This window comes from Ursus maritimus, unplaced genomic scaffold (assembly GCF_017311325.1).
Source record: "Ursus maritimus isolate PB19 unplaced genomic scaffold, ASM1731132v1 scaffold_9, whole genome shotgun sequence".
Classification (NCBI taxonomy): domain Eukaryota; kingdom Metazoa; phylum Chordata; class Mammalia; order Carnivora; family Ursidae; genus Ursus; species Ursus maritimus.
In genome coordinates this window covers 20,629,432-20,651,769 of record NW_024427107.1, presented here as the reverse complement: position 1 = coordinate 20,651,769, position 22,338 = coordinate 20,629,432, and the positions used below count along the sequence as shown (strand labels likewise).

General features: G+C 35.7%; 1 protein-coding gene across 5 annotated transcripts in view; it reads left to right on the top strand.

The window, feature by feature from the left end:
• Positions 1-22,338, top strand: part of NCOA2 (nuclear receptor coactivator 2) — a 282,394-nt gene that overhangs the window by 83,003 nt on the left and 177,053 nt on the right. For all 5 annotated transcript variants that reach the window (XM_040625584.1, XM_040625583.1, XM_040625579.1 and 2 more), the window contains exon 2: positions 16,851-16,907. The gene's annotated coding sequence lies outside the window, so the exon portion shown is untranslated. The remainder of the gene's footprint in view (positions 1-16,850; positions 16,908-22,338) is intronic.

Here is a 22,338-nt window from a genome sequence, read left to right as displayed (position 1 = left end):
ATTTTAGTGTATTTTCTTTTAGGTCTCTAAGAGATTATTCTGTTTGTTTTGTTTTTGAAGTACTTTTACTGGGGATGAAACTCATACATTGGAATTTTGCCCCATTTTCTCAACCCTTTCTTTTCCTTAGAGGTGTTCAGTGCCCAAGGAAATAGCCAAAATAAAGGAAGAAGAAAAAACAGATGGAGGGACTTTTACATTAACAACAAGTTGAATGATCAGTCCTTTATAATCAGTGTCAAGTATCTTACCTGATTTCTAATAAGATATGATCAAGAAGTGATTACAAAGCACAGTGCTTTATCTTCTTTAGCACTCCAAAACTTATCTGCCAGTATTTTATTGAACATATTGGAGAGTTAGACATTCAAATAAAAGGCTCTGGTGTGTAGGAGTGAGTAGCGTCAGTCCGCATAGGGTTTATCATTTCTTCACTCGTTTTGGTTAAAAGGAATGACAGCTTAAAGGAAGTGTCCTCTGGAGAGCGTTGATTACTGGCCCAGAGCTGCGTTTCTGTAATCTGTCTGAAGAGAGCTCATCAGTAAGAAATGGGTAAATTCTCAAAGGTAAGAAGGCATGTCATTGGAAATACAACTGAGAAAGGCAGTGGTAAAGAAAGGCACAGAAAGGCACACATACAAATACAATTTTTATATTCTTAAAAAAGCTTAACTATTGATGAAAAATTGCAGAATGCTTAAATATTCATCTTTTCCATTAGGCTTACTTTTTTAAGTTATATTTTACACGTAGGAAATGAATACTGCTTGCTTACATACTCAAAAAGCATTTCAAGGCCCTCACTTCCCAGTGTTGTACTTGAAAATTACCTGAGTGAGTAAGTGGTCCATTTGAGCAATCTGCAGAGTGCAGGTTTCTTCATGTATTTCCCTCATAGAAGCTAATTGTGTCATGGAGTTGGGGTAGTTTCGTCTTTTTGCTGTGACCTTCCAAAAAGTGTGTTAGTTGTTATTTCTCTTTTCTTTGGGGGGGGGGTGGATCATACATTATATTTTATTTTTACAGCCTGCTTTTTACATCTGCGAATACACTGGAACCATCTTTCCAGGTCAATAAACGTTTTATTCCTCTAGTTATTCTTTTTTTTAAATTGTGTTTTAATGTTTATTATTTAATGTTAATAATCATACTGTGTGAACATATTTTTACTTTTGCCATTTTATAAGTGAGTCTTGATTTTTAGACTCGTTCATCTTCCTTAATTGAGCACTTGGAGTCTAAACTCATTTGCACAAAGGTGGCTTTTACTCCATAGCTGAAAATAGGATAACTATAGGCTGGTGATGCATACTATACTTTGATAGTTTTTGCGAGTCTTTTTGTGGTATTCTGTGCTTTATTTTAAAATGTGACTTGTTCGTGTATTTGTGGACAAGGAAGTGGCTTTTGAAATTTACTCTGTATCTGAGAATTACCTTCCACATTCTAAAATGGATGTAAGAGAGAAGTGGGTAGGGGTGTGTGGGGGGGGACACTTGTGTAAACATTTAAGGATTAGGAAGAACAGAAATATCAAAATTTTTTAGGCAACACTGCTTCTATTCCTAAAAAAGGTTTTTTTTTTTTGCTGTAACTTTAAAAATGAATACATAACTTATTCTGCTGTAATTTTTTTCATTTTTAAACATATTTAATTTGTGAATTACATAAGCATTAAATTTCATGTATATGAGGGAAGAGTGAGGTTTGAGACCAGAACCCACAATCTCTTATTTTCTCAAAATAGCTCTCTTCACTGTGCCATGTTACCACTATTACCAGTGACAAGTCATACCTCTTTGCCTGAAGTGGTGAGTTCTACCACTTTTAAAATACCATTACTAAAAACAGCTCCAGTTCCTAAGCTGCCTTATATTTCCAAAACCATTTGAAAGTATTTTTGGACCTGCTAAACATCATTAGATGGAAGTAAGAAGAAAGTGTATTCGGTTAATTTGTATTAGAGAATTCATAGTTGTCTGGAGGAAGGGTTAGAAATGTCTCATTCCTTTGGGACTTAAATAAATTCATCAAGTGTTAGAGAATCAGGAGCACAAGATACATTCAGATTAGCTAATTAGCCTTTGCCTCTGAGTTTGCTATTTTATAAATAGGGCAAAAAAACCACACTTATAGTTGCTTCCATGTTACTGTTAGGTTAACTGGGGCCCAGTGATTAAGTAATTTGACTCACCCTTTACTTGTAAATGTTTGCTCCTAATTTTAGACAGGAATCTTTATAATATTTCAAGATTGGTTCAAGTATTATTGCTGTAATGAATATTTCCCCCTAATTACATGTCTTTGCTAATACCTGTTCAAAGTGTATGCTTCTGTCTGAATTGTGGTCTCCTCTCAGATTCTGCGTGTCCGTTCTGGGTAATTGATCGAGCATGACCACCGAGGGAAACGTTTTCATACGATGTCGTCTGTGTCACTGAGAGTACACTTTATGATTATGAGAAGATTTTTACGGTAGTTGCTCTACTATGAGTTGCTTTTGATAGTAAAGGGCAGTATTGGATTAGCAACTTTCCAGGAAAAATAAAAAGGAACACTGTACATTAAAGGTACACTTGTAAGATATTTCACCTTTTCAGAAAATATGGAAATATATATATGCTAGGTAAGTAACGGAACAGAAGACTATAGTAATTTTTTTTTTTTGCTTATTAGCAAATGATTTTCTTTAAAAAATGTATGAAAGTATTTTTGAAGATGGGTTCATTGGAATAAAAGTGCTTTAGAATGTGAGTTCATATTTTCTAAATGTCTGAAATGTATATTGATCAACACATTTGCAAAATGGTACATGAAACTGAAAAGTTTATGTACGTTATTAATCTATATATATTTTCAAATTTATTTTACCACAAACCTTTTTTTGTCAAGGAATATACATCAATTTAGGGAACCTTGATATATGGCAATATTTTTATAACACATTTAAGCCAATGGGGTTTTCTTAAAATAATTTTGAGACGTAGAGGCCCAAAATTGTGTTATCTTAGGGAATTTAAGATCTAGGATATTAAGATTTAAAGAAACAATGTAGCCACTCAAAAATAGTGCCATATTTTTCCTTTCTTACTGGTATATAATTTATTTTGTAGTTTAAAAGTGGCTTTTTCTGAAAGTTTAAGCAAAGCGGGGAGTCAGAAGATCTGATTTCTAGGCGTTTTTGGAGGGGTGGCTGAGTGACTTTAATCAAATCACATAATCTCACCAAACCTTTTTGACATGTGCCTAGTGTACATAATAATTACATACTCAAAGTCCACCTCACAGAATTGTTGTAAAGATAAAATAAGAGAAAAATAATCTGTAGGTGTTTGAAACCTGTAAAGTTTAATGTAAGATGAGGGAAATAGTTGTGCCTTAATATTAAGCAGATAGAAGATTTGGGTGTCTTCAAACCCTATTTATTTAGACTAATGGCCCTTTACTTGAGGACAGTAGAATTTTTTAGAGCTAAAGTGGAATTTGGAGATAATTGTGCCACTCTTTTTTTTTTTTCACTGAGGAACTGAAGCCAAGAGATGATAAGTGATTGGTGTTGAGTCTTATAGGGAAATGGAGGAGGACAGCCAGGTCTCTTGACGCACGTTCTCATTCCATGCTAGCCTCCAGTGCAGTCTAGAAGAGAGAAACAATGAGCTACCTGTTGAGTCAGATATTCTCGAGTATCTGCCTCCCAGATATTGTTACTTTTTATAATGAAATGTTAGTATTATCATTTTTAAGTTCCTATTCTTGTTCAGTACTCTGTTTTGACTTTTATAGTATATTTTGGCTAAAATATTAAGGACTTACTTTTTAGCAGTAGATTTTTATCTTCTTTTGTGTCATGTTTTTAAAAAAGACATTCTGACAAATTACTGTGTAATGTGCTAAAACTGAAATTATGAGAGAAAAGATAAACACAGACCATTTATAATTTAAGTTACAGTTTGTCACACCTTTACTATTTTGACGTTTAGAGCACATAGAATTTGTTAACATACCCCCACCACCATACCTCTTTCAGTGTTTCGAAGAGAAAACGAGAAGGTATGTTTCTTTATGACCACTTTTGAAAACATTATCCTTTTTTCTTTGCCTCAAATATTTACTAAGACAGAAAATAGAATTGCTTATTTTTATTGGCCACACTTAAAAAATAACTGGGGAATAAATGTGTTATCAGTCAGTACATATTTGCTAAGTACCCTCTACAGAGGCGGTTTGTTAGGTGCCGATGATGTTAAGACATGCTATGGTCTTTGGGCCAAAGGGTCCATGAACATACTTATTTACTGTTGCATTCTCTTACAACATGAGATCAAACATTTTCCTGTATTTAAAAATACCTAGTTAAAAAAAAAAAAAACCTGGTAAAATAATTTTCTCTATTTGTGTTCTTTTTGCCCTCGTGAAATTTGAATAGAGAAATACTGTAAATAGAAAAAGTGTGAATAATTTTAGAACCCTGAGAATAATATGAAAGGTTAAATTGTCTATGCTTTAATAAAAGAAGCAGTTAAAATTATTTTAGTCACTGGAATAGTTAGTGTGTTTGTTTAAACTGTAGCACACCTAGACAGAAATAAATCTTGTTAAAACAACAACTTACTCCTGACCTTACTTGCTTTGCCCATTCTGCGTCCCTGAATCTCGACTGCAGTAAAATAGAAAAGGTCTACTTGGCATATTTGTAATAATATCTCTAAAAGGTTCTTTAACCTGATACTTTATGAAGAAAAAATAAAAAGGATTAGTTACGCATGCCTTGAATTTATAGTCTGAAATGAGAATCCAAACATTTGATTATATACGATAGTTAACTAAGGCATGCTTAGGTACTGCAAACTGCAAATGACCTTTTGTGGGATTTTGATTCAATCTTCACATTCTTCTCATAGAGGAACTCAAACCCTGAGTCCCTCTATGAGACTGGTCTGCATATTGGTTTGATCTGAATTGTTGATTATGTTATTTTGAGGGAAAACATTAAAAAGTATATAAGAAGACACTATTAATCATAATACTTTCAGTCTGTAAGTTCCTTGAAGTCAGAACTTTTTTTTTTTTTTTAAACATATGCAGAGCCTGTGTATATCCCTATTTATAGGTCCTGGTATTACAAATATTTGTTGGATAAGTGAGTAAATGGATTTATGTTTGTTTATCTTATGCACCATAATCCTCTTTTGTGTCTGATACCATTCTGGTTTCTAGCTAGTCTTCCTGAGACATTTCCTTTTTGCTTTAAAGTCTTTATTACTATTTATGAAAAGCTGTTAGTCTTTATTCTAGTTACCTATTGCTTAAGGAAATTACTGTATCTCATAATTCTGTGGGTTAGGAATTTGGACAGGGCATAGCCAGGGTGATTTAATTCTGTCCCATGATGTGTGGAGTCTCAGCTGATATGACCAGGAACTGTTAGGAGCTGGGATGGCTGGGGGCTGGCTGAGCATCTTATCTTTTTCATATGACCTCTTCACATGGCCAGGTTGGGCTTCCTCATAGTATGGTGGTTTCAAGGTAGTAAGACATATGTAGTGGCTCAGACTCAGAGATGAAGGGTTCCAAAGTTCGAGGCTGCAGGTTCAAAGCTCAGAAGTTCCAGAATATCACTTCTGCCACAGTCTGTTGGTCAGGCCAATCACTAAGGCAACGCCAGTGTCAAGGGAAGGGCATTTATACTTCATTTCTCAGTGGGAGGAGTGGCAAAGAGTTTATTGCCGTCATTAGTCTTCCACAGTTTCTATTCTTTATGTATTACTTGCCGTTGTTACTATTAACCTTATTAGGTGGCAGTTTTATTTTAGGATGTTCAGCAAAATGTCCACTGTTAAGTACTTAGAGACCTGATGATAGCTCCTTTCTCCCCGTCTCCACACTGTGTTGTGGCTCGACTGCCTGGAATGCTCTTTGTCCTAGACTTGCATGAGGGAGGAGCATTAAACATTTCTTTGGGTAGAAGCAAGAACGTTTTGGCTGGAAGTTCATGCCCAAAATGAGTTTTCCCCGTGGCACCAGAAGGGAGTACCTGTGTTTGTATATCTGTGTGTGCATGTGCATGCGTGAGCCGTGTGCACACGCGTATGTAGAAGTACACCATTTCATAATAGATGGGCCAGCGTTACCTAGAGATTTTGATTTTATGTATCATCAAAAATTTCCCCCCAAATCTAGGAAACTGACACAGGATTGCCAAATTTTGAATTTTGTCATTACATGAAAAAATGACCATCAGCTACAACCACCACTTAAGAAAATAGGAGGAAAATTTAACCCCACAATATAAGAAGCTCACAATCTAATAATAAAGGAGAATCCTCAAATTTAACAAAATTTAGCTTTGTAGAAAAATAAAGCTCTACATTTTTTCCTCCTTTCAGATCAAACCTAGAAAAACTTTGTTCTTGAGCTACACTCAGACATTTTAGGAACCACTCTGGGAGGGCCTTATTTTGATCCATCAGCAGAATTAAAAACAAACAAACAAACAAAAAACTGTACCTGAAGGATTTTTTAAATCTACATTTTGTAGCCATATTTATTATGTAAATAATGGGGGAATTAACTGGTGTGATGGTCCTTCTGAGAAACACCCATTTTAGTATATGTTACTAGATTCTTTTTCATTGCAGGAAGATTTTAGTTTCATTAGGACCTATAAAACAAAGTAAGATTTAAATTAACAGCACCGTGCAGTGTTGTCTGGTCACAACAGAGTTGCTGTTCACAATCTCCTGAGCTCAGTCAGGTTCCATTGAGTTCAGCACATACCGTTAGCTGTGTGAAGATAATCCAGGTCTCCCCCATTATTTTTCTTTCCTGAAGATACTCCAGATCTTTCCATTATTTTTCTTTCCTGAAACTAATAGGAAACTTTGTCCCTCAAGACTTGATAAGAAAGACATTAGAATAATACTAGTCTGTACTCCAATTGTAAGCCTAAATGCAAGTACTGAAATGAAATGGCAGTGAGTTATCAGTGATAATAATGGTTTATCCATGATTTAGCATATCCATATGAGTAATTTAGATTGTCATTGGAACGAAAATATGAAATCAGAAAATTTTGTGGACGTTTGTATATGCTCTTGGACTTTGAGACTCCCAGATGGAGGAAAAATTTAGCCACTGTAAGTTGTTTTCCTAGCTCTTCCATCTTAGGTTTTAGAATTGTTTTATTTTCTTTTTAAATTCAATTCCTTGTGTTGGATAAAATTGTCTTTTTGTCACGGCTCTTAAAATTTTTTTCTTCACACCTCTCTTAGCCTACAGTATCAGTATTTCTTCCATTTTCTTTGCTTATACAGGCATAACAGGCCAATAATTGAATAAGCTTGTTAGTGACTCATCTTGGGGCAACTCACTGGGTTGTACTGAGTAAATTTGTTGGGTGAATGATGCTTGTGGCTGTTTTTGTAATAGCTGGATTTTAGATAGCATCTTCTTGATCCCAAATTGTTTTTTCTGGATAGGGAGGAAGGTGGTGGGTGGAGCCAGAAGTGCAGAGGGGTAGAGCCCGGCAGAAGAACTGTGATCGAAGCAACAGGGAAAAGTGGAGGGCTTGAATCCAGAAGGACCTAGAGTCCACTGCTGGTTCTTCCTCTTAGTTTAACTTCAGCAAATCGCTTAACTTCTCTGACTTTTAGTTTCCTCACCTGCAAAATGGAGTTGATAGATGCCATGTGGATGAAACAAATTTATGGGAAATAGTAAAAATAATGCTGGTAAAATTGTATCACAGCAACTAATACCTGATACTTAACAAAAGGCAGCTTTCCTCGTTATTCTGTACATTTTGGATGTTAGTGAGCTCATTTCCAGATCTTTCAAGTTTTATTTATATTTTGTATTGTTAGATGTTTTCGCTACATGTTCTAGATTCACAGCTAAGTTACAAACCTCTCATACCCTTTAGTGCATGCAATGCCCTTCTGTGATGCGAAGGTTGACACATAGTTGATGATGATTTCCATAGCATTTAGTTAAGATATGATGGGAAGACCTGTGTCTTTAGGGTAGTGTTTGTTTTGGTTTTCGTAGAAACTCCTTTATAGTCAGAGGATAATGGAGAGAAGTACTATTGTTGTCAGTAGCAGTACTAATCTCTTTGAACCTCAGTTTCCGTCTTGAAAACTGGGTAGTTAAAGCAAGTTATTTTCGAGTTTCTTCCAGAGCTAAATTTTTATTCAAAATGGTATTAATGCCATAGGATCTCATTTTCTCCAATATTCTTCACTGTTTTTGTCAGAACCTAGACATGTAGTAAAATGAAAAATTGCATTTTAAATTTTTTAACAAAATGGGAGACTGTATAGGCCCACACAATAAAAGAAGTTTCTGATGAAATATCTTTTTTGGTAATATTTCTTCTGAGTGACAGCTGGATCCATGGGTTGACTCAGTGAGATCATACAGACAGTAAACATTTGACTAGGTACTAACTGTATTCCAGGGATGAGCTCTCCATTTTCCAACATAGTAAGTTGCATAGCTTTTTTCTTAGTAATCTGGTGCTCATTTTTGGAGTATCATATTCTTTCTGGAACTGTAAAATATTGCTACATTTAATTACCTTATATAAAATTATAATTTTACTTTTAAAAACTTAGCTGTGATATAAAATTACAGCCATGAACATATATTATACATATATGTAAATTGGTTTCAACTTTTGAAAAGTACCATTTAGGGCTTACTAGCTACTTTTTCTCTGCTTTTATTTATTTTTTGACAAATTGGTGCTGTCTAGCAGGCAATCAGAGTAGTAAGAACTTAGTGCCTGGAGTCAGGTGGACATGGGCTTGACACCCAGCTCCATCACACATCCTGTGACTTTAGAGAAATTGTGTTACCTTTTCCTGGCTGTAAAATGGGTGTTACGGAACATCTTTTTAAGAAGACTCCTATCCTCCCTCATACTGTGTGTGTGTGTGGGGGGGAGGTCAGTTAATGAATATTGCTTTTATTGTGTTGAAATGATGATTAACTTAGTATGGTCATATGCTGTTCAAAGGTGTGGCCTCCCTTTACGGAGGTGGGAACTGACAGTGACAGTCATTTGGGGAAAGAGGCCTGTCCTGAGAGAGAAAAGAGAAACTCAGAATGGGGGATAGAAAGTTTGTGCTGGTCCTTGTGAGGCTGGTTTTTGAAATTACTATTAGGTATTGAGGGTAAAGACTGTGTCCCTATCCTGTGTAGGCAGATTATTTAGTTTCAATGTTACTTTTGTTGAGTTGCTTACCTCTTGTTACCCCTGCTACTGAGGTATGTTTTACACAGGCTTGTCTGCATTGTCCTCAGGGCTATTAGGGAAGGGTTGTAGGCTTATTTCGTATTGGTCAGAGTGGTCATTGTAGCATTAATTAGGGAGGAAAACCTCAGGAGAAGTAAGTTTCTGAGAAGAGTTCACAGTCCTATTTCCTCTCCGTAAGTGGATTTCTTTCCTCTACTGTTGATATGTGCAGGGTCTGTATTTTATTAAGGAAGGTAGACATTTCCTCTCAGACTGGTTTATTGTGAAAAATAAACTGATAATATATGGAAATCCTCTACTATTCTGGTATACACAGCAGGCTTCAGTAGCTATTCTCATCTTAAGGAGAATGAAGGGAAACATTGCGGGCAAAGATTATCCTCATCATTGGGAGAAAAACAATGAAAATTCTACTCATTGTGTATTGGGGCCTTTTATTTCGGGAAGACGATTGGTTGTCAGGTTGGCATGCTCTAGTCTTGGTCGGGAGTCATCGCTGAGCCTTTTATCTTTGTTTAAGAAAGATTAATTTCTGCTCAGTAACTTATTTTTTCTATTCTCTTCTGTAAGTCCATTAAAGACTATATTATCATGTGAATTTGGGGGCTGGCTCAGTAACGTATTTTTTCTATTCTCTTCTGTAAGTCCATTAAAGACTATATTATCATGTGAATTTGGGGGCTGAGCTCCCTAATTTAAGCCCCAGGACTTCTGCAGGAATGTTGTTTAAAAATCACTAATCCAGCAGCAGGTTGTCTCCTTAATCAAAGGGGGATCAACCTTACCCTTGCCCTCAAGAAGCTCACAGTCTAGAGGGGAAGATGATGGTAGCATAAGGTAATGATGATAGTAATCATTTGCACATGCTGTGTCCAAATCCTTATGTCCTGTTCATTTGTCAATACTTTGTTTCTCCAGTCTGCTTTGTATCTTTGTCATTCCAGTGAAACTGTTCTTACGAAGGTCATCAGCACATTCTGCTGGCCAAATCAAGTAGAAACTGTGTAATTCTCAGTAGCATTGAGAACTATCTTATTGGAACTATCTCCTCTTGGACTCTGTAGTACTTGTCTTTGCTGGTCTTCCTTCTGCCTTTGTCTTTTCCCTAAGAAATTTTAATCATTTCTTTGGATTTAAATGCTATATTCCGGTTAGTGACTCCACAATTTTTTTTTTTTTTTTGCCCCTGCACCCCCGGTGACTCCAAATTTAATACCTTTAGTTCTCTTCCAAATGTGAGCCATGTACATTCATCTACATTTATGAAATTAATTATACTTACAAGTCTGTCTCTGGGCAAGTATACAATTCTTTAGAAGAGTTACTGTTTAATGATAGTAGCTTTGTTGTTTTTGTCTCTGACCATGGTGAGAGACAAAAATGAAAGGAATGATCATATGAGATTTATGAATTTGGTGGGTAGGTTATTTTTCACTATATCATATAGACCAATTATATATGTGCACCTGCCTGTATCTTAGGCATTATTAAACTGATGATACATCCTTTTCTATATATCTGTTTAGAACTTTTTTTTACATCTAGTTATAGAAGTTATTCAGTTATAAATCTAAGTCTCTACTTGTTTTAACATGATTAACCGTACTTAAAGCATTTTATTAAACTGAGTTAAAGTAGCAAAAGAACATCTTAAGATTGGACTTCAGTAACTTTAAGCACCAGTTCTAGAAAACTGAAGATTTCTCCAAGCCAAGCCTCAACTTTAAGAACCTTAAGTTATATGTATAATAGGCAGAATGAGTGGTTGGAAAGAATAATTACAAGGTTGATTAATGTTTATACGTAAGTTATGAGCTAAGTGTGTTAAGGGGGTCTAGAGATGATACTTGCTGACCCTCTTAAAAAAGACTTTGGAAAATGAAAATAATTTGTTAAAGAGTTTCATTAGTTAAGAGTCATTGCAGTGGAGGTAGAGAGACTTTTAAACGGAGAAAACAAGCCATCTAAAGTATATATAGAAGTTAATCGGTTAACTTATAAATTATTCTTCAGTGGTCTAGATGTTATTTTTAGCATCATCAACTTAATAATTGGGAAGGAATTTTACCGTATATAGCCCACATTCTTTATACATTATATTATTAAGACCTTTGGAGCACATGAAATTTGGGATTTTAATATAATATTTAACAATTTTATAATATTTTACTAAAATATATGGAAGCTATACTTTAGGATACTTTTTTATATTCTATAAAATGTATGTAAATACATACAAATAAAAAATACAGTGTCCTGTTCCAGAATCTGAAATAGTTCTCATAGTTAAGTCTTTAGAATATGACTTTCCTCTTGATGTAATATAATTTGAAACATACCGAGTTAAAGGTATGTTTTGTGTTAAGTTCTTTGAGAGTTTTTGTGTTTTTAAGCAAAAAGAAAACGAATTCTCATACTACCACTGCATTAGCTCTGTGACCTTGGACATTTTCACTCACGTGTCGGTTAAGTTTCTGTATCTACAAAATGGAGGTGATAGTAGCAATACCTACCTCATAGCGTTGTTAGGAAGATTAAATGGGTAACATATATAAAGCTGTCTGCCAGAAGCATTTAATAAATTGTAGCTGTTGATGATGGTGGTGGTGGTTCTGGTAAACCAAAACAGCAAAATATGGCTCTTCTCTCATTCTGGGAGCATAAAGGGCTCTTTCAGCTGGTATTGCGGATGCCACTTCATTTTCTTCCTAGTTTACTTTGCTTCCTCTGGCTCTGTTCCTAACCTTCCGTTTAAATAATTAAATAAATAAGTATAATATTGAGCATATCTTCTCCTAACCCTCCGCTACCTTTTGAAAAATTGCCAATCTATAACTTTAATGCTGTCAGCAATCTTCTGTGTGATGTGGGCTCAGTCCTGATTTTTTTGCCTCAAAGTCATCATGTACTATTCGTGCAGCGAAGTTGATGCTCTTCTTGTCAGATGTTTACACCATTTGCTACTAGAATTGCCTTTGTCCCTTACATCCCTTTACTGACACAGTAATCATAACTATCAGGAAGAAAGGGCAGGTACATAGAGGAATGTTTTTAAAAATCACAATTTTTTTAGCATTGAAAAAATTGAGGTATAATTTGCATACCATGAAATGCACCCATTTTAAGTGTATTATAGGATGACTTTTAGTAAATGTACACAGTTACGTGTGTCTTGTGTTTCTTATACATCTATCGTTAGCATCACCCACAATCTAGTTTTAGAACAAGTCTGTCAGCCCAAAAAGTTCTCTTGTGTCCATTTTCAGGCATTCCCCACTTCTGTTCTCCAACCCAGGACAGCACTAACCTGTTTTTTCCGCTATAGTTTTACTTTTTCTAGGAATTTCAAATGAGTGGAATGATACAATATGTTGTTATCTTTGTGTCTGGCTTCTTTGATTTAGCACATGTTTTTAAGGTTCATATTGTTGCATCCATGAGTAATTCATTCCTTGTTGTTGAGTGGTATTCCATTGCATGATGTACTACATTCTAGAAAATCCATCCTCCAAAGATAAACAATTGCTTTGTTTGTACTTTTCAGCTGTTCTAAGCATAACTGCTAGGATCATCCTTGTATAACTGCTTGTATGGTCATCTGTCCCCAAGAGAAGTGAAAAGACACCTTGGTGCGAAATCGTTGGGTTATATGATGAAGAAACTTCCCAACTGTTTCCCAAAATGGTCCTACCACTGTGCTCTCCCACCGGCAAGGGATGTCATGTGAGGGTTCTAGTTTCTTCCTGTCCTTACCAACACTACATGTTTTATTGCATGTCTAGCATACTTTGTTTTGGTTTTAATTTCTGTTGTTCTGATGACTAATGATGTCTAGTATTTTTTTGTGTACTTTCCCCATTGTATATCTTCCCTTTTTTTTTTTTTTTTTGAGAGGGAGATGGGGAGGGGCAGAGGAAGAGAGAAAGAGAGAGAGAATCTTAAGCAGTCTGTCAACCCTGAGATGATGACCTGAGCCTAAATCAAGAGTCCGATGCTTAACTGGACTGAGACACCCAGGTGCCGCCTCCCCCATTGTATATCTTCTATAATATATATATATTTAAAAATCTTTAACTGTCTTGCCCATATAAAAAAGTTGAATTATTTGTTTTATTATTGAGTTATAAAAGTCCTTTATATATTCTAGATGGACATCCTTATTATTTAGCTCTTTATGTATTTTAAATGCACATACTTTATCAGGTAATTATTTTGCTAATATTTTCTCCCCATCTTGGTTTGTGTTTTCATTTTTAAATTATGTCTTTTGAAGAGCAGAAGTTTTAATTTAAATGGAGTTCAGTTTATCAGGGTTTTTTTCTTTTTTAGTCTTTATTTTTATTTTATGCATTTGGTGTAATATTTAAAAAATTTTTTTCCTGATCCACAATAATTTTCTCCAAGTGTCTTCTTCTACAAATTTTGTAGTTTAGTTTTTACTTTCAGGTTTGTGGTCCTATCCATTTTGAGTTAATTTTTGTACATGGTACAGGGTAAAGGTCGAGGTTCTTTTTCCCTCTCCATGTGTATAACAGTTTTTGGCATCATTTTTTGAAAAGACTGTCTTTTTCTCATTAAATTACCTTGTGACCTTTGTTGAATATGAATTGGTATAAATGTGTGGGACTGTTTCTAGACTGTTCTATTGTTTATCCTTATGCTAATACCCCACTATTTTGATTGTAACTTTATAGTAAGATTTGAAATTAGGTAGGGTTGGTTTTTTTTTTTTTTCAACTTTTGATGTAGTTTTAAGGTAGCCCTTGTTCAGAAATTTCCCAGCGGTCTCCATGTTTATGTGTCTCTGGAGGGTTACCGGCAGATAAAGCCATTAGGACATTCCAGAGAAGATTGGTTCTACTTAGGGTAGGACTGGCCTGAAGGTTCTATGTTTTCATCATTTAGTTGAGTTACCTGTCAGAGCTAGCAGCATTTAGCCGGATCATACTTGGTAGGATAATTGTAATGCCTACTGTGTACCAGGTGCTTTATGTAATCATCTCATTTAATACTTCCAGGGTGCTGCAAACAGGACATTATTATCCTCATTTTATGTTTGAGTCCATAATAACATTCCCAAGGTCGCATACCTGAGCTGCTGCTAACGATAGAATAATATTAACAGCAGCAGTATTTATATGATAAGGCCAGGTTTTGAAAACTGGTCTGTCTGATGATGCTTAACCCTACAAAGTTCTTTCCACTGTTCGGTGCTGCCTTCTTTTTCTTTTCTTTTCTTTTCTTTTCTTTTCTTTTCTTTTCTTTTCTTTTCTCTTTTCTTTTTTCTTTTTCTTTTTCTTTTTTTTTTTTTTTTTTAAGATTTATTTACTTATTTTAGAGAGAGAATGCAGGAGGGAGAGTGAGCAGAGGGAGAGAGAGTCCCAAGAGAGTCTTAGTCAGACTCCACGCTGAGAGCTGAGCCATCTCCCCACCCTGAGATCATGACCTGAGCCCCAAACCAAGAATCGATGCTTAAGCGGCCTTAAGGTGCCCCTCCGTGCTGCCTTCTAATCGTGACCCATTGCTTTGTGGAGAGGCGGTTTATCTTTCTAGTTCATACCGTGGAAATGGCAGTAGAAGTAAGAAAGAAGAAGGTGACATGTATCCCTCTGCCATTTCTTGCAAGGTTCCTGCTTTCCTTGTGTCAGTCTGCTAGGACTAGGGTAGACTTCTTCCCCTCTCCCTCCCTTGAAACGCACTCCTGAAGGAACTTGGTGGAAATTGTCCAGACTGATGGAAGAGTAGAGGGATACTGCTTTGTTTCGGGGTTGTTACTGCCCGTCCTACTGGTTCAAATGGCTGAGATTTTCCATTAGTAACTTCTTTAAAAAAAAATTTTTTTTTTTACGATTTTTAAAATTTTTTATTATTTATTTGACAGAGAGAGACAGCCAGCAAGAGAGGGAACACAGGCAGGGGGAGTGGGAGAGGAAGAAGCAGGCTCCCAGCCGAGGAGCCTGACGTGGGGCTCGATCCCAGAACGCCGGGATCACGCCCTGAGCCGAAGGCAGAGGCTTAACGACTGAGGCACCCAGGCTCCCCCCATTAGTAACTTCTAAAACATTTTGTAATTCTTTGTTCGTAAGGACTTTATTAATACTTCTTATTTAAAACGTTACGCTAAGATATCATTTTGTACTGTGGAAATTATCCACACCTTTATGTCTCATATATCTCTCTTCAGCGTGGATGCATTGGCACTTTCTCCTCATGTCATCTTAGCATGTTAGTGAAAACTTACTGAATAATGTAGATGAAGCAGTAATAGTTTAATATCATCACTCCTACTAATAAGCACAACTTTTAGCTCTTGATTGTTGCATAGTGTGATGTCCTTGAGCGAAGTAGTTGTTGGTATAGAATTATAATGGGCTTAAGTAGGCCAGCATAATGAATACATTTACCCCAGTAGAGCCGGAAAGAATTGATGACTCCTATTACATAACAGTTTATTGCACACTCCTCACTGACTTCCACTTGAGGAGAATCCATTCGTTTTACTTACTGTGATAACTTCTTATTTGCATACAGATTTTCTTTTGTTTTTCATGAATCATATCTGACTAATACCCTAGCTGCATTTCATTACATTTGATGATCTCTAGACCGCACAGGTCCTGGTAAAACTCAAAATGGAATTTTTCCTATTTTCCTCCCCTTTAGAACTCTTCAGATTAAAGTAGTAAACATTAATACACAGAAAATAGCATAAGCACATATTTGTTGTTTGTATTCCTCACTGTACATCTGGGAAACAAACTTCTTCAGTGCAGTGGAAGTGATTCTTATGTAGGTGAGAAAAAATGCTGCAGGGTCTTTGGGAGTTAAACTCTTTGTTCTCAAAGACATACACCCAGAAGAAATTTGTTGAGCAGCTGCCCTCATGATTGAAAGTGTTCATTTCTTTGTTATCTACATTTGCTCTTACAAATTGTTAAGATTGTCATTTATGTATGTAGTCATATATATATATATACACACATATATAATGTAAATAACATCATTTTTGCATCATTTTACTCAAGATTTTTTTTTAGATAAATTATTCAGTCACTTTGGAACTTCTTTAAATAATTATGACTTAGATTTTTATTTCAACAATTTCAAGCCTTTTGATTCCTTACAGGTAAACTATAAATCACAGCAAATTAAGATTGCGATGTGAATTTTATTTGTTTACTCAGCAAATATTTACCATGCACTGTGTTACTGTGTGCTGGGCGCTGGGCTGGTCCTAGGGGGGCAGTCTGGACAGAGGGATCTCGGGTCTCTGCTTCTTCTCAGCCTTCAGTGCTCCTGATGAGACCTAAGCAGCTACAAGGAAGTGTAGTAAGAATTACGGCAGGAACTCAAAATTTGTAGACTAGATACCTCATAATTCACAATGAAATGTGGCCTTACATATTTTACATTTTTTTAACCAAATAGAAGTAATGCAGCAAGTCTACTTCTTGATTTATCATGCAATTTAATGGTGAGATGTTATTAATGAGTTCCTTGTATATGGGTTGTAAAAATCACATCCACTCTAATGAGTCCGAGAGGATTCTGCATCTTTTTATTCATGTTTGCTTGTTTGTTTGTATTGCAGATTTCTCTCGGATTTGGCTGCAAATTTATAGATCTTCTGCACTGTGTACAGGCACAGGTGAGTCAAAATTAAGCCTTTCTGTTGGAATATTTTGATTTTTAAGTAAACTCAAATATTTAAAAATTATTTATAGTTTAGCAAAATAATGTGTAAACAAAGTGAATATAAATAAGAAACAATGTATATTTGTCAGCATTTCTGTTTTATTATAAAGATTCTGTAGGAATGTGTTAGAAATGAATTTGAGGGTGTGGGGCGCCTGGGTGGCGCAGTCGTTAAGCGTCTGCCTTAGGCTCAGGGCGTGATCCCGGCGTTATGGGATCGAGCCCCACATTGGGCTCCTCTGCTGGGAGCCTGCTTCTTCCTCTCCCACTCCCCCTGCTTGTGTTCCCTATCTGGCTGGCTGTCTCTCTGTCAAATAAATAAATTAAAAAAAAAAGAAAAAAGAAATGAATTTGAAGGTGAAGTGATCTTATCTATTTATCAGTGTTTACTGTGTATATTTGGGAAGAGTTTACACATACCCATTGGATGAGGTGATTTATAATGTCACAGCCTGGCAAAAAGTTTACATTTCTTTTTGTGTATAAATAAAAGAATAGCTGCTATCGATTTTGGCAGCAAATGGAGGTAAATGTTTTAAATTTAATGAGCAGGCTTTTCTTGTCCAGCCAGTCTGAAATAGCTTCTCAGTCACTTCTTAACACACAACCCTGATAGATTTTTATCATGATGTTTATGATCACATGATATAGTCTTATTTCTTTATAGTCTTCCCAACGAAAGTATAAGCTCCGTGAACATGAAGACTATTTTTGTGCTGGTAAAAAAACGGTATCCCTGACTTTTAGGATAGCACCTGCTATATAGGAAAGACTGAATAAGTGTTTGTTTAAAGTAATTATGGGGTAGTAAATATTAAGAATTTATTTATATTCATAGTCATTGAACTCGGCATCTATAAATACAAACTAGAAGTCATTTTTATACTTACTTCTAAATATGAAATTAATTTGTATCAGGTACTTAAGGTATATGGCTCTTAAATGTTCTGAGAAATTACCTGTGTTGCATATTTTATGTACTAAAGTGTGCTTAATCAGGATAGAATTCAGAGGAATGCTTCCAATTCTGTATTTATTTTGTCAGTACCCTAGAACGTTCTTATGATCAAGTTAACGGACAGACCTAAAGCAGATATGAGAGCTTCTTACCTCCCTACTGGATTATGCAACCGTATTGGCTATGTTTTGTGATATCTTTATAGAGTGAGAGAATTGAAAATCTCTAAAAACCAAATAAAAATTTCCCACTACCTGCCATTGGATACAAAATTTAACTTCCTTACTTAGTTTTTTTAGATTGGGGTTATGTTTTTGTCATTTTTAGTTTTTAGATTGGGGTTATGTTTTTGTCATTTTCCCACCGTCTATGTTGATGTTTGAATTCATTACTCTAGAGCTATGGGAGGGATGCCTGACTGGCTTAGTTTGGTAGAGCATGCTACTCTTGATCTCTTGATCTCGGTCGTGAGTTCAAGCCCCACACTGGGCATTGAGCTCACCTAAAAAAATAATAATAAAGATAGCTATAGGAATAAGCAGACCAATTTCTTTGTGTCCTTGGCAGTTTTCTTTAGATGTTCCAAGTTATAGATTGCTGTTATTGGTTTCTTGGTTTGTGTGTTTGTTTCTTTTTGGTATGTTTTGTTTTTTTGATCTGCTTTCTGACCTTTAGGATTTTTTTTTTAAGTAAAATTTTATAAATTACTTTATTTCTTATTCACATTTAATTTTATAAGTGCTTGATAATACTAATAACAGCAGATATTACTTATTGCTTCTTACTGTGTGCCAGGCATTATGTAAGTGCTTTTGAGTTATCTTTAGAATAACAGATAAGGAAATTGAAGCTTAGAGAGGTTAAGTGACTTTTCCAAGGTCATATCAAGTGAGTGGCAATTTGCCACTCCAGAGACCTTGATCTTAACCACTCAGCTCTATTTTATGTCTAAATAGCCCTGAATATAAGCATATTTGTGGCAGTAAGTGTAATGTAGGAAAATCATGTTGATAGTGAAGACTTCAAAATTAATTTAAAAGTCAAACATTATTTTGCTTCTATTTCATTAGCAGGTCCTAACTTTTAGCCTTCATTTCAAACTGTGAAACACGACAACTCATTTGAAATTTAATGACTACCTAAACAATTCCACTAAAGTTGGAACTAAAGTTCTACTCGGGCACTTTCATTTCGTGCTCACTTTTGGGGAAGGGGAAGAGGCGCATGGGGGAATGCCACTTGGATTCCTTTTCCATTATAAATGTGGTACACTGTGAATCAGCATTCTTTATCCCTTGGAGTACTAGAAATATTAGTTTACAGGTGGCATTTATAGCTTGGTAGATGAATCCTTTTTCTTAGAACAGGTTGTATGAAACGTAGTGACTATAGAATTACTTAGAACCCTTATCTTGAAAGGTATAATAATTTATATCTACGGCAACATATTTTTAATTATTTAAGAAATGGAGTGGCATGGCTTTGAGGTGGAGCAGAGTTGGTTCAAATAGAACTTCAGCTTTCTTTAGTTTCTTTTCAGGGTTGAGAAGGACATATTATATAAAAATATTTTGAGTCTTACATGTATAATATTGTGGATAAAATGTTCTTGAAGACTGTGTTGTTGAATACATCTTAAAATTTTGCTTTGAGAACTAGAGTAATTATATTTCCTCACGCTTTCCAAAAGGCTTGTGTCTATGAGTACAAATACAAATATCAGATTTGAGTATATGGAAAGGTATTTCTGTAGTTTGAATTAAAAAGACACAATTTATTTAACAGACCAAATTGTGCTTTTTAATCTATAGCTACATCAGTATTTCCATTCCAGTCTCACATTTTAAGCATTTTTAAAGTTAGCCAGTAAAATATTCTTAGAATTGATAGTCAAAACAGGAGCAAACATTAGATAAATCTGTTTGACAATATAGCCTTGAAATGTAATTTTCCCTTCACTATGGAAAACTGAACTCAGTGTAGAATCATTAAGTACTTTGTATTTATTTCTATTTCTAAGTCTGTTGTCTGTATGCCAGAAGATTTGGGGTGAGAGAACAGGGTGGGGCATGGGTGGGTGAAGAATTGTTTGCACACAGTAGTTAGAGCCAAACTCTTTGATGCTAATACATGGAGAGAGAGAGAAGTTGTCCAAAGTACAATAAAGTGTAATATACTTCTTGTAATACTAATATACTATGTTGTTGTGTACTAAATACTAAAAATTGTATTAAGCCTATCAAGACATAAAAGAAATTATGTCCATGTTGGCTATGACATATATTTGTTGGGTTTTGAATGCCCTCTTCATTCATAGATGTGAGATGTGTGATTGGCTGCCTGATTTCACTAAGAGATGTGTAAATTCCTTTGAAGACAGGGCAGCTTGATTTGAGTTACAGATCTGAGGCTTTGGGTACTATCTACTGAAAATTGATATTAATATAAACAAACATTGAGAACATTTAAATATATATATCTTGCTTCAGGCAAAATCTGCGGACATTTAATTGTATTGCTACTTTGTGGTGTTTCCTTGAAATGTCAGCATGGTAGGCACTGTGATCTGGAAAATAGCAAATATTTTGACAGTTGGCAAAATGCCCTCAGTCATTTAACTATGGGAGGTGGAATCCGAACCCTAGCCTCCCTGGGTAGGCTGCTGTGCTCTTAGTGAGCAGAGCGGACTGCTGAACTCAGGCTTACTGGGAGGTCGAAATTGCCTTGCAGTGAGTGTTATTGACAGAAGGCCATCAGTTGGAAACTGTTTGGATGACAGGCCAGTTTTTAAAGCATTTTTACTATTCCACTTTCCTCCTTTTTTACGTACGCGCTAGTGTAAACAGATTGGCCTAGTTTTCCCCATAAAACCAAATCCATTCAGCACTCTGAACTCTCCTTTCTCACTCCCCTCCTTCGTTTTACCTTTGGGCCATGACCTGTTCCTTCTGATTCTCCTTCCTTTTGGAAATATTTCTTAATCATTTATATTGTGCTAGACCATGCTAAGTGCTGTGGGAACTAGCACTTTTCATACCCCAAATTATTAAACTGGAAAAGGAATATCACTATAATCTTAAATCCATATTTCCTTGCTCAGTGTTTTCACATTGAATTTTGGCTTTTTGAATTTTCTTTAAAGAAAAAAAATGAGCATTGATTTCTGAATTATGTGTCTTTTATTACTAAAAGTCTTAATCTGCCCATGGTAGTAGAGGTTAAGGCACCAGCAATGACAACAAAAAGCTACCTATCTATCTTAAGTAAACGTTTTGTTTGTATGGAGTTCACAAGGCTTTCAAAGTGAGCTCCGGGGGAGGTACGTACCGCCCCCCTCCCCCGGGGTCGATGTGTTGTGCTTAGTCAGGTTGAGGTAATCACAGAATCTAGGCAATCTGTTCAGAACCATATCCTTGCTATTTCTGTAGGTATAGACAAGCAGAGTGATGTTGCTAAGCGTAGTGCATTGCTTGAAAAACATACCAGAAATAGGGGGAGGACCTGATTTTTCTGGTTCACTTAAATTTTGGAATAGCAAAATTTAGAATTGCAGACAGCAATTTATAAAAACATGTTTTTAAATAAAATTCATAAGGCTGTTTCTTAGATTGTAAGAAAGTTGAGTTTCAGTTTAGAGCCATTTTATTGTGAGAATACTTTTTGTTTTAAAGATGTATTTATTTATTTAGATTTGAGAGAGAGAAAGAGAGAGAGAGGGCACGCGCGCCCAGAGCCCAAGGCAGCACTCCATACCGGGACTCCGGGTTCATGACCTGAGCTGGAGGCAGACGCTTAACTGAGCCACCCAGGTGTCCCAGGAATCCTTTTTTAAATTGGAAGTTCCTAAGAGTGACTTCTGTTGGTGTAGCTGGTGTTTTTTTGGAAATCATTAAAATTAAAAGTATCACCAGTCTATCCTTGTATAAATCTTTCAAGTTAGCATGTCTTAGGGGAGGTAGCGCCAGAATGGGAATCTTCTGAAAAAGTTAGAGTGGACTCTGATTTCTCAGCTATGGTTTTCTGTACTGTACAATGGGTAGATGTGTGCGTGGAAATGCGGAGAAGTGGTTTATAGATTGTTAGCAAAGTGTGTTTTTCTGCTTTGTTGTTGTTGTTATTGGCCTTTAGATTTCAGTTCAAACCTGTCTACTCTTACTTATCTGGATAGTAGAGTTGTTAGCTTTAAGGAGAAGATCCCCAGTAAGCAAAATTTCACATAGGTGCTACCATAGTAACTTCAGGAATACATGGCATTTGATTTTAAGTTAGTATAGTCTTTTTAGCTATGCTATTCACTCTCGCTTTGGAAGGAAAGTGACAGATACACATGTTGTGTTCTAGGTAGGTGTTGAATTTGAGTCCGTTGACCTTGCCAGAATCTGAGGAAGATAAAATAGCAAAGAGATCAGGCTGCTTCCATTGAACA